This window comes from Nycticebus coucang, chromosome 14 (genome assembly GCF_027406575.1).
Source record: "Nycticebus coucang isolate mNycCou1 chromosome 14, mNycCou1.pri, whole genome shotgun sequence".
Taxonomy (NCBI): Eukaryota; Metazoa; Chordata; class Mammalia; order Primates; family Lorisidae; genus Nycticebus; species Nycticebus coucang.
Window position 1 is genome coordinate 30,613,785 of NC_069793.1, and position 13,461 is coordinate 30,627,245.

A 13,461-nucleotide genomic window follows, 5' to 3' on the forward strand; every position below is an offset into this window, starting at 1 on the left:
ACAATGAGGTATGTAGTGCTTTTTCTAGGATGAGTTCATGAACTTAATCATAAGACCTCGTATCTTAAATCAAATGCATTTAATGCACCTAACCATACTGACCATCATAGCTGAGCCTGACCTACTTTAAATGTGCCCAGAACATTTACATTAGCCTACAGTGGGGCAAGATCATCTAACACAAAGCCCATTTTATAATAAAGTATTGAATATCTCGTGTAAATTATTGAATGTACTGTATTCAAAGTGAAAAACAGAATGGTTGTATGGGTACTTGGAATATAGTTTCTACTGAACACGTAATACTGCCCCAGCATCGTAGAGTTGGAAACTTTTAAGTCAAACATTGTTACGTCGGGAACATTTGTATCTCTTCTGTGCTATTGAGAGTAAGGATGGTGCTGGTGTGAGCAGCATGCTGCAGCCTATGACAGGGCAAGACCGACTCACACAGGAGGCCTTGGACCAACTAACTTTTAAAGAAATTGAACTTTTGGCCAGGCTCAGTGGCCAGGTTCAGTGGCCAGCCTTTTGGCCAGGCTCAGTGGCCCAGCACTGTGGGAAGCTAAGGCAGGAGGATCACTTGAGTTCAGGAGCTCAAGACAAACCTGAGCAAATGTGAGATCCCCCTCTCTATCAAAAATAGCCAGATGTGGTGGTGAGTACTATAGTCTCAGCTACTCAGGAGGCTGAGGCAGTGGGATAGCTTGAGCCCAGGAGTTTGAGATTGCTGTGAGCTGTGATGATGCCACTGCATTCTACCCAAGGAAACAGAGTGAAACTCTTATCTCCAAAAAACAACCACAAAAAATAAACAAGAAATTGAACTCCTGGTAAAATGTGATTTGTTGAGACTGATTACAAAGAAACTCATTTGTTCAATATAAATATGAAGTTTAAAAAAACAAAAACCTAAAGAAATAAGTGAGGATTTCTAACAGAGTTCAAAGCAAGTTGAAATGGCTAGGTATTTAAATACTGAGAAAAAGGCTCAGGGCGACAAAAATTCAAACAAAAAGCCCTTTGTTGAAGCTACTCACCTTGGCCACTCTTGTTGAACTTGCTTAAGAAACACATATAATTGCCTGGTGGTTTTTGTTAACTTTTTTTGGATGAAGAGTGTCCATTTTGGCTTGGCACCTGTAGCTCAATGGTTAGGGTGCAGGTTCGAACCCGGCCCAGGCCTGCTAAACAACAATGACAACTATAACCAAAAAAAAAAAAAAAAGCCAGGTTTTGTGGCGGGTGCCTATAGTTCCAGCTACTTGGGAGGTTGAGGCAAGAGAACTGCTTAAGCCCAAGAGTCGGAGGTTCTTATAAGCTGTAACACCACAGCATTCTACCAAGACCGACAAAGTAAGACTCTGTGTCTAAAAAAAAAAAGTCTCCATTGACTAGAATTCCCATCCAGTAGAAAGAGAGAGAGGATTGAGAGTGAGGTGGTCTCTCCTGTCTCCTCTCAGTAAGGCCTGGGCCTCCTGAGGTCCTCGAGCTTCTGACTGATCCAGCACACGCCCCACGAACACCCCTAAAATCCTGAGAGGAGCTTGTGCCACACATGGAGCCTGGATGCTGCCAGCAGCTGGCAGCAAAGCCATCCCAGAGTGAGAAACGTTAGTGGCCCCAGGATGAGGAAGGCCTCTTTCCTCTGCCCAGGTCTTTCATGTTCCTATGCCACTAGCGCAGCACAGTGGCAGCAGATACCTGGGGACATCTTAGGAGGGGAGCTGGTGGGACCTGCGCTCTTCAGCCTTTCCAGTGCTCGGTGCCAGGGAGCAGCCCTCCAGAAAGCCCCCATCCTCTCTCCAGCTTTGAATGGGACACTGGGATACCTCAGAATGTACTGCCGTCTCAGCTGGGCACCCGAAGCTCAGTGTTTAGAGCGCCAGCCACATGCTCTGGGGCTGGTGGGTTCAAACCTGGCCCGGGCCTGCTAAACAACAACAACAACAAAATACAATATACTATCATCTGGAAGGTGACATCCCTGTGAGTCACCCGGAATCAGCTCCGGCTTATCCACCCCTTCCCCAGGCTCCTTTGGATCAGAGAAGAAAAGCAGCCAGCAAACCCCAGCACAACTAGAGACAAGTTGCTGTCCCAGACACAGTCCCCATGAGTGCCTCAGGTGTCACCACACCTCAGTTAATTGAGAGTTAGGCCTCAGATCTGCCCGGCCAAGCATTTCCTATGGTTGGTTTACAGTCGGCTTCCATGGAAAGATCCAGAATTGGATGCCTGGTCCTGGGTGGTTTGCTGCAGGGGGTGATTTCCTTATGAGAAAAAAACAAGGACTTTGCAGCCCTCTGCCTTTAGGGAAGTTTGGGAGAGGATGGCCACCCACCCAGGTCACCAGGAGGGTTGTGGGAGGGGAGACAACTCTGAGCCAGGGAGTTTCGGGTTTTATTGCATGTGAGATAGAAGCAACGTGTGTCAGCCCGGGGGCTGGTATCAGTTGTCATCATCATGGCAGCTGTATTTGTGGAGGACAGTGTCCAGATCCTAAGGCCAGCACACTGTGTGGATGTGTCCCTTAATTTTTACAGCAGTCTTGTTAAATAGACCCGGGTGTCCCGGTCGTATATCTGAAGAAGCTACATGGCCAAGGTCACAACAGTGAGTAGAGCAGGGTAGACAGAGTGAGTGGGGGTGAATATTTAGAATAACCCAGATCACTGACTCTAAGCCCACCTCACGTCCACTAGGAAGAGTCAAGGAAATTAAATGAGATGATCTACACAGAAGGCCTAATACAGGCACCACATAGGTGCCCACTCAGTCATAATGAGATATCCCTGTTTCCTGCATATTTTTTTATTCTGCGTTTTTGTGCTAGGGGCCCAGCTGAGGATTATTCCAGTCACATGCTGAAAATGTGCAGGGTTTTCAGTCTCTTTGTGCTGCCGCTGAAACTGCTGTTGATCTGCTTTTCTCACTGCAAGTCAGCCTGGGCCTGGTTCCATTTTCATTTTGAGTTTTCAAAGGTCATGAGAGCCTGATAGATTGCCCTCTTAGCACCTTAGTATTTTAGAGCTGTTTATACATTTAACAAATGGAAGTGATTTTTAAAAAAGAAACAAACACCTCCCTTGGTCATCAGTGACCTCTCTAGAGGTCAGCCTCCCTTTCTAGGCAGTCAGGGCAGGAGCTGAAAGAAAGTGGTGGTTTGTGAATTTCAGAAGGGTGGCCGTTTTGCAGTGCTGGACTTGAGCCAAAGGTTCAGTCCCCATCTTTTCTCCAGATATGTCCCCTCTTCTAGGGTATAGAAGGATCTTGGTCACAGCCAGATAGGGTTTTCCCAGACAACTTTTTATAAGCCTGTGAAATGCCCTCTGCTGAGTCACTGTCCTGATACCCTGGGTCAGGGTGTGTCTTTGAAGAAAGAACCCTGCTCTGAATGCCCAGGGCTGGTTCTGGTCTGGAGAGGTGCTTGACCTTGACCTTAGGTCTGCCCTTAGGTTTCAAGCTTTTATCACGTTCCATGAACAATCTCATTGCATCAGCTAGAAGCTTTATAAGAGAATCAATATTGTGGCTCCCATTTTCACAGATAATAAATCTGTAAGACAGGGATACAACTAGGCCCTCCCTACTAGGGTTTTCTTTTTTTTTTTTCTGACTAAAGGAGTTATTGAATGGGAAGAACGCAGTCTAGAGGGGTTAGGGATTTCTGTTCTCCCAGGAGTATGATGTTTAGGAGGGTCAAGTGATTTGCCCAGGTCAGGAGTCTAGCCTTCAGTCTTTGTCTTAGTAGGATCTGAAAGGGGTGTGCTTCCTTACCTCTGTCTTCCCTGGTCAGTGTGAGAGAAACAGCCTCCACCACCTACAATTCTAGAGCTACTCTTAGGGAGCCAAGGTTATCTTGGGTGTGATAGCTTTTTGAAAAGGTAGAAAGTTTCAACAGCAGGTATTTCCCCTCCTTGAATCGTCTGCTTCCTTATCAGGTTCCCAGCTGCAGACTGCCTGTGAGCCGGGCGGGGCAGGGACTGGGCTGTGGAGGGGGACAGATCCTCTTCTGAAGAGAGCTCAGCCTCCTCCCAGACTTGGTTCATGGGGCCAGGCCTGAGGTTAAATCCTCATTAAATGACCTCCTCTTGGCTGTGACTGGGCAAGTCCTTTGACCTTGCAAAGCTTTAGTTCCCTCATCTGTCAAATGAAGATAAGGATTGTGCCTGTCCTGTAAGGGACTTTAAGGATTAACTGAGGCAATGCCCACAAGCTCAGTGCCTAGTAAGGGCGCCGGAGACATTGTCCTGTGGCGATTAGCTAGCTCTGCCACTCAGGTGCTGAAGACCCCAGCTGGACGCCAAATCTCCTACTCCCTTAGGTCACCAATACCTCTCCCTCCCTCAGAGTTAATGCAATTAAAACTTACAGAACTCTCTCACGGCATTCCTACCCCTCCTGATGCCTCTTGCCCGCCCCCCCCAATAAAATGTCACAGTTCCGCAACTACTGACTGACTGCTGTGAGTGTGGCAACTGCAGCATGACATCAGTGTTGGCATCATAATCCTCAGATATTATGTACTGAGCACCTGACAGTCATTTAAAGATCAGGCCCCACAGTTCCAAGAGTCAGGGCAGCCTGGGGGTCCTAATGGTGGGAAATGGTGGTCTGCCTGCCCCTTTGCTCCCACTGCCATCCACCTGCCTCCTGGGTTCAGTAATAAGGCCTCGTATCTAGTGGGTGTGGCCAGGTCTGACTCATGGGTGACACAGAGGCGCTTGACAGATCTGCAGTCCTAACAAGAAAGGCCAAAGGCTCCATCACACGCATGAGTGAATCCAGATTTTGTTTATAAAAAGCAAAAAGCCCACACCTTCTGTGCAGAATTGTCATGTGCAGAGTGGCCTCAAAAATGAGGGGGATTGCAAGAGCACAGTTGAGGTAAACTGGCCATGCAGAAAGAATTCAGATGCAGGGCCAGGCACTCTCATTACGGCTTTTGCTTTTTGCTTCTCTCATCTTTTGAGGCAGACAAGGGGCTGGAAGGCAAGGTCATCCTGTGGAACCTTCACAAGACACTCCAGAAGAGTCTCACTGCAGCCTTTGGGGAAGGGAAATATGGCCTATTTCTGACATAAACTCGGTCTTAGATGCTAAAAACTTTCCATGGGTCCATGATGGTGAAGGGGAAAATGTTTACATGTTAGAGTAAAAGATAACACATTTTATATTCTATCTAAAAATGAATACAAGCGCAACACTTTTTTTTTTGTACGAAAAGTTTTTATTGGTGAGGGAGGGATGCTGCAGAGCAGCACCAAGGAGGAGAGAAAAGAAGACAGAGGGGAAAGGGGGGCAGAGACCAAGAGAGGCAGAGAGAGAGGAGGGGAGAGAGCTCAACACTCTCTCTTAAAAATAATAGTAAATTATCAACATTTGGAGCTCTGGGTGCAGATGGAAAACCAAACTGCTGGGTTATCTTTCCTTGTCAAAGCTGGACTCTCCGAGGAGATTCTGTGGGTCATTGTGCCCTTCTCTGCCCCCTTCCCCTCAGGGTCCTCACCCCTTCCTTGGTACCTGGGCAGCAGGGATGTCATCTAGCCGGAAATCCAGAGGAGATTGAGGCAGGTACCCTTGTATTGTCCCTGGTTGAATGCCACCTCCTTGCCCCACCCCTACAAATGTGCAGGGAGGCTTTTCCCTCTTGTAGGCCTTGGAAGCAGAGGGATTAACTCACTTATCCTCCCAACCCCCCATGAAGGAGGTTACTACTGTTATGTCCACTGTACAGATGAGGAAACGAAGGCTAAGAGAAGTTAAGTAATTTGCCCAAAAGCCACACAGTAACTGGTAGAGGGGGACTAGAACTCAAATCACATGGCTCTCCACTCCTCCTTTTTTTTTTTTTTGTAGAGACAGAGTCTCACTTTATGGCTCTCGGTAGAGTGCCGTGGCCTCACACAGCTCACAGCAACCTCCAACTCCTGGGCTCAAGCGATTCTCTTGCCTCAGCCTCCCGAGTAGCTGGGACCACAGGCGCCCGCCACAACACCCGGCTATTTTTTGGTTGCAGTTTGGCCGGGGCTGGGTTTGAACCCGCCACCATCGGCATATGGGGCCGGCGCCCTACTGACTGAGCCATAGGTGCCGCCCTCCACTCCTCCTTTTAACCACCACACCAGAATGCCATTCTTGCAGAAAAAAGATAGCTTGACTATAAGGTCTATCATTCCTTCTCTCTCTTACCCTAAAAACCTTATAAACTTGGCATCTCTGAAGATTTCAGCCCAAGGATTCAAGAGCAGAGACCTCTGATGGAACTGGGCACAGGAGATGAGTGACCCAAACATCCATCAGTACGTTAGTAGTTTATTAGTAGGAAATCTTCACTGTCTTTACCCAGTGCTGACAGGCAGGGTCCTCTTTGGGCAGCTGGTTGACACTGAAGGAAGCAAAGCCCCTTCTTAGGACCCTTCTCAATGGACAAGGTCACACCACGTGCTGTGGCTGGGCGAGTCTGCATAGACCCATGGAATTGCGGCTGCTAGAGCTTTTGAGCCTTTGCTATTGGCAGCTTGGCCTCACCACTGGCTGATAGAGTCTGTGCTTCAAATGGAAACATTTCAGGAACTGCGGGAAGGAGAGCCTTCTTTGTGAACTCTGGGCGGTAAGCTTCACGGGGTGGGTGGGTATACACACACGACCTTTTCCTTCTCAATGGTTCTCAGAAGGCCAAGAAGAAAACAGGCTGTAATGAGTAGAAGTTGTGGGTTATGATGATTTTCATATGAATTGTCAAATCTTCTGTGTCCATTAACTATCTTTTGTGGTGAGGAAATTGATTGTGGAAATGAAATAAGAAACTCCACCTGACTGTTAAGTGCTAATTCCATCCCTGGCCTTGTGGCTCTTTATACAATATTTAGTGGGGGGAAATGCCTCAGTGGAGATAGAAACCTTGCTTTTCTGGGAAAGCAGTCCATTTGTACCAGAGTCCCTTCCTGCCCTTTGGCAGATAGTGGGTCTGAGGTGGAGCCTTGTCAAGGTGGGGGTGGGGCAGAGAGCTGGCTGCAGTTCTACAGGGCTGTGCTTCCACGGACACTTGTCAAAAGACTTGACCTTGCACCGTGGACACGTCAGAGTTACAGAGAATGGCCTGTTTTACAGTCTGTTTGGGCAGTTTTTCCTGTTGGCAGAAAGCCCAGGGCGGGGATAGAAAAAAGGCAGAGGCATATAACAGCGAAGTCTTGCTTGGCTCAGCCTCGGAGTACCCTGCACGTTACATTTTTGACAAGCTCAGCAGGTGGGCACACCAACCCTGGTGCTGGGGAAAGGACAGGATGGCAAACCCCCCACATGGAACCACCTTACCTGTCACCCCGGTGTTTTCATTCTATAGATATGAATTGGGCACCTCCTGGGTACTAAACATAGCGCCAGCCCAGCAGAGAAAACAGACACCAGAGATTACAAAGGGAATGTGATGAGTAATGGGCCTGAACAAGGGGAGGAGAATAGTCCTGGGAGACGGCAGGACTTGAGAACAGCTCAGGCGACAATCTGCTCAGGCCAATTTCTTTGCTTCCATGCCTTGGTTTCCTCGTTTATAAAGTGGAGTCTGTTGCAGAACTTAACAGGATCATGTGTATTACGTACTTGGCACGTGGCAGGTCCTGGATTAGTATAAGTAGAAGGTACAGTATATTTGTTGGTGGTGAGTGTTATGGAGAAATGGATGCAGGGAATGTGGATAGGCAAAGCTGGACACAGTCAGGTACAGGTCAGGGATTAGATATAGACTCACTGAAAAAGTGGCATTTGGGGAAAAGCCTGAAGGAGGTGAGGGAGCTGGCCATGCAGATGCCTGGGGGTAGGAGCTCTTTAGGAAAAGGAATAGTTCAAAGGCCCTGTGACTGCAGCATAGCTGGTGTGTTAGAGGACAGCAGAAAGGTGGCCAGTGTCATGGCGTTGAGAGGCTGGGTACAGGGATGATACAGGGTGTTGAAGCCAGTCTAGAGACTTTTACTGAGACTGTGCTGTGGGCCAGAGCAGGCAGCGCAGGAAGACTGTGAGTAGAAGACTGGCATGTTCAGATTTGGCTTCTTAGTTATAACAGCAGTTCTCAACCTGTGGGTCACGACCCACAGGAACTGTATTAAAGGGCCACGGCTTTAGGAAGGTTGAGAACCACTGTTGTGACAGGTCTTAAGAATCTTTGTTCCGTTGGGAATGGAGCACAAAGCTGGGAGTGGCAAGATCGGCGAGGCTACTGCAGGAAGCCAGGTGGTATCAGGGAAGATGGTAAGATGGACATTGACCTCCTGGGGGAACAGTTTGTCTCTGGACAAAAGTGGCCTGCTCTGCTCCGTTTCATCACGACCTTCCTTCTCAGGGGCCAGAGGAAGCTGAGGGCGACCACAGTGCCAAGAGCCTTGGGTGCCCTGGCTCCCTGCACATCCTTAAGGAAGCCAGAGTGGCTCAAACAGGGATACCCTGGTCAAGGCCAGACTTTTATCCTCCCAAATAAGATGAGAGCTGCAGAAAAACAGGTGGGCTGGGCCGGGCTGAGACTTAGAATGGGTGTTTCCAGGATTTCATTTCTTTTGGCAGGTGGGGGCCATTGTTCACTGGGGCTCCTATAAGCTTTCACAGTTGCTTATGCCTGTGGTCAGATCCCTTCCCGTGTGTAGCAGTAACTCACTTGAAGGAGAGGGAGACTCTGCGTTACCTCTGAGAGCCGCCTGGGCTTCTTGATGACTGTGTATGTAGCCTAGGGCTTTCCTTCCAGTCCCCACTGAAGCCAGCTTGTCCTGGGACTTAACACGAATGATAATTCCTAAAGCAAGAATAGCCTTTACAAAGAGCATCTTCTCATCATATTTGTAAATGTGGCAAATGAACTTATAGAGACTGGCTGTGCACCTGTAGCTCAGCTGCTCGGGCACTGGCTGCGTACACATGGGCTAGTAGGTTCAAACCTGGCCCGGGCCTGCTATATGGCAATGACAACTACAAAAAAAAAGCCGGGTGTTGTGGCAGGCGCCTGTAGTCCTAGCTACTTGGGAGGCTGAGGTAAGGGAATCAATTAAGCCCAAGAGTTTGAGGTTGGTGTGAGCTATGATTTCACAGCACTCTACCAAGAGTAATGTAGTGAGACTCAAAAAAAAAAAAAAAGGCAGCACCCATCACCCATAGCTCAGTGGGTAGGGTACAGGCCACATACACTGAGGCTGGCGAGTTTGAGCCTGGCCTGGGCCTGCCAAACAACAATGACCACAGCAACCAAAAAATAACTGGGGATTGTGGTGCACACTTGTAGTCCCAGCTACTCGGGAGGCTAAAGCAGGAGAATCGCTTAAGCTCGAGAGTTTGAGGTTGCTGTGAGCTGTGATGCAACAGCACTCTACCCAGGGTGACCTACACTGTCTCAAAAAAAAAAAAAGAATTTGTAGATATCTCTTTCATGTTTACATGGATGGAGCTGGAACATATTCTTTTTAGTAAAGTATCTCAAGAATGGAAGAAAATGTATCCAATCACTCAGCCCTACTATGAAACTAATTTATGGCTTTCACAGGAAAGCTATAACCCAGTTATAACCTAAGAATAGGGGGAAGCGGGGTGGAGGGAGGGTGATTGGTGAGATTACACCTGCGGTGCATCTTACAAGGGTATATGTGAAACTTAGTAAATGTAGAATGTAAATGTCTTAACACAATAACTAAGAAAATGCCAAGAAGGCTATGTTAACCAGTGTGATGAAAATGTGTCAAAGGGTCTATAAAACCAGTGTATAGTGCCCCATGATCGCATTAATGTACACAGCTATGATTTAATAAAAAAAGAAAGAAAGAATTTATAGAGATAACAGGAAAACAATTTAAAATCAGAACATTAAGAAAATCACAAGGGGGCTCAGCGCCTGTGGCTCAAGTGGCTAAGGCACCAGCCACATACACCTGAGATGGCGGGTTCGAATCCAGCCCAGGCCCACCAAACAACGATGGCTGCAACCGAAAAATAGCCAGGCGTTGTGGCGGGCGCCTGTTGTCCCAGCTACTTGGGAGGCGGAGGCAGGAGAATTGCTTGAGCCCAGAAGTTTGAGGTTGCTGTGAGCTGTGATGCCACAACACTCTACCCAGGGTGACAGCTTGAGGCTCTGTCTCAAAAAAAGGAAAAAAAAAGAAGATCACAAGGATACAGGCATATTGATAGTTTATAAAAGCTACCAGTAGTGAATGTTTACTCTTACACATTTAATCCCCATAAGAACCTGATAGAGGTGGGCGCTGTGGGCTCCATTTTACAGATGAGAAAACCTGAAAACACATACCACATACAGTAACTTGTCCGGGATGGTCCAGAGGTAAAGGATCTGTCCCCAAAGGCCCTGCTCTCCGCCACAACTCCATAAAATATTTCTAAACAGCTTGCTTGTCTCATACAATTTAAATGATTTTAAGTCTTTCTACTTATGTTCAACTTTCTCATAAAGTTGAGGTTCACCAAGGGGAGAACATTATTTCCCCTACAGGTCATAGCTGCCAAAATAGCGTCCTAATCCCTGAGCATTCCCAGATAGCTCAGGCACACCCAAGATGCAGGTTGTCTGGAATGATTAGGGCAGAGGAAGGTGCCTGTCCATCAAGGAGAGGCCGGGCAGCGGATGCAGAGGAGTTTACTCCCCCTCCTCCAGTTCATCCCCCCTTCTGGCTCTTTGTCTCTTGATCCTCCTCTCCCTCCTGGCCTGGCCAACCGGCCTGATGTATCAGCATCTCAATCACTTAGGCTTCCCCTGGAGATCTAGGCCTGGCCTTGGGCGCTGAGGCCTCTGGAGTCCATCAGTAAATTGAGGGGAGGAGTGTAGGGACTGGATCAAAAGAAAATGGGGTTCTTCAGATTCCAGCTACCTATAATCTGCAACTGAAAATGCTGCTGTCAGGGAAATATAGAGGCACAAGGTCCTCCTCTAGCCCAAGACATAAACTCTCTGAAACCTATCAGATGAACCAGCCCAAATCTGGAAAAAAAAAAAAAATTTGTTTTCTTAAAAGGTATGTTAAATTGAGTTCTGTGTTTTCTGACCTTCACCTTCCAGAGGTGGAAGATACATGTGAATTCTCTGAACTTCTACTACAAGAGCAATAGAGGGAGAAAATTTCCATATTTTCTCAGCTATTTCAAAATGCATTTCATATGCAGAAACCATTCCAAATGACCTCTTCTTTCAAGGGAAAAATACTATATTTAATTCTTTTTCTCCAGCCTCTCATTTTCCATTTTTTTTTTTTTTTTTTTTTTTTTTTGTAGAGATAGGGTCTCACTTTATGGCCCTCGGTAGAGTGCCATGGCCTCACACAGCTCACAGCAACCTCCAACTCCTGGGCTTAAGCGATTTTCTTGCCTCAGCCTCCCGAGTAGCTGGGACTACAGGCGCCCGCCACAACGCCCGGCTATTTTTTGGTTGCAGTTTGGCCGGGGCCGGGTTTGAACCCGCCACCCTCGGTATATGGGGCCGGTGCCTTACTGACTGAGCCACAGGCGCCGCCCTCATTTTCCATTTTTAATCTCCTCCAACAAGAATCTCCAGGGACCTCCTCCCTCGCAGAGCTGTCCCCCCCAGCCTGTGTCCCATGTCCATGCACGTCTGTCCACCCCAAACACCCAGCAGAAGCTCTCTCCTGTGGGCAGTTGGCCTGCCTATGAGCCTGGGCAGCAGAAAACCAGGGACAGTCCCTACCCAGACCTCACACACAGCTCACTCTGGTCAGGACTTTGCTACCTGGAGCCCGTATTTCAAGGAGGACAGTCTGGCTTTGTCTTCCCAGCTCTGTCTCCTTACCTGGGGGGAGCAGAAACTGTTCAGTTAGCTAACTTAACACTGACCTCCTGCGGCTAGTTAGTGCCCTCAGCCTGGATCAGAAAAAGCTCCAAAAAAGGGCAGTTAGGGATGAAATGCTTGTTGCTGCTTCCTAAGCGTGGTGTCAGATGTGGGGCTTGTGTCCCCACTGCAGAGTCCTACGGCTCTGATACGCATCCTCTTAGAAAGGTGGCGTAGTAGTTGTTTTTGATCTTCCCTTCTCCCATCCTTCCTCTGGAGTCCATGAACAAAGGCCAATTCATAAGTACTGGGCAAGCAGCAGTTGACTGAAGGGTTCAGGATCCTTATCACCTCTGACAGTGATGACAAAGAAGACTTTATTACACTCCTGCTGTGTTTTAGGCATTGGGTTTCCTGCATGTCCATTTACAGATAAAGAAGGGTCATGGTCAGTTGGCCGATGGCCATCACTGTTCTCTAGGAATTTATTGAGCATCTACTGTGTGCCTCACATCGTTCAGGTGATCCTTGCCATGAGGAGCTTCTGGTCTAGGGGGTTGTGGGGATGAACAGACATTGAACATGTGAGCAAAATACTGCAATCTCTACAAGTGCTTCAAAGAAACTAAAAAGATTTTCTTCCATGCCCAACTGGGATGCCCAGAATCTCAAAGGCTAGCAGGAGCAAATAGCATTACCCTGTAACCTGGGGATCTCGTGAGACATAGTCACCTGAATGTCCCCTGTGGTTAGCACTGCCTAGTGGCCAGGCGTTTTCATAAGGAAAAATCCTGTTGGAAGCTCCTTGCTCAAGTTTTGTGAGAGGCGGAGCCAGAGCTGGCATTCGAGGTGTTCCCACGGTGCTGGACTTTGAGGTGCAGGAGGGAATTGCATCTGTCTTCTGAGAGGTGAAACCAGCCCTAGTGCCTCCCTCGCCCAGCCTCACCCGGGTGTGACTAGGTAGTCTTCTTATCAGTGAAAGTAACCTAGGAATCTCCCCGTTGGGGAAACCCTGGGTAATTTACAATGGCCCTCATGTTCTGGTTTCAGCCTCTGATCTAGGAAGGCCAGCAAGGGGAGAACCTAACCATTCTCATTATCAGCTGATACCAGATTCCCGCTTGAGACAGGAGCCCTGTCCCTTTCCGTATTTCTCACTGAGTAAGGTTTCTGCAAATAGCTTCTCAGCATGACTTCACTCTGGAAGTGCATCTGAGTGACTCACGCCTGCTTTGGGCATCTCCTCCAGGGTGAGGCTCCTACCTCTGCCCCCACCCCAGCAGGGGAGGAGAGGAGAGAAGGGGAAATCCCTTACTAAAGCACAGAGGAGGCCCAAGCACCCACCGTGGAAAACACCTGCAGTCCTGCTTGGCTCTGCTTCGAGTGCTCTGGGACACACAGCTCCTCTAGCCTCCTGAGAGAGGGGATCAGGCTGTAGACACAGTTCAAGTCTGGGGGAGGCAGAAAACTGGGCAGGTCATAATGTATTTTGCCAAACACACTGACTGGAAAGTCAAAATACAGGATTTGGCAATAGATGAAAAATATTTTCATTATGATCTTATTTTAAAAAAAAAAGAAAAAAGTTAGTATGTTAAAACTTGCACAAAGGTTATTTGAAGAAAAATAACATACTATAGAAATAATAGCTATCTTTGGGAGGTAATATTATAAGAGACTTTTATTTGTTC

The 13,461-nt window shown here is 47.9% G+C and overlaps 1 protein-coding gene across 1 annotated transcript in view; it reads left to right on the plus strand.

The window, feature by feature from the left end:
- ABTB2 (ankyrin repeat and BTB domain containing 2) overlaps positions 1 to 13,461 on the plus strand; it is a 178,661-nt gene that overhangs the window by 92,610 nt on the left and 72,590 nt on the right. The window lies entirely within an intron of this gene.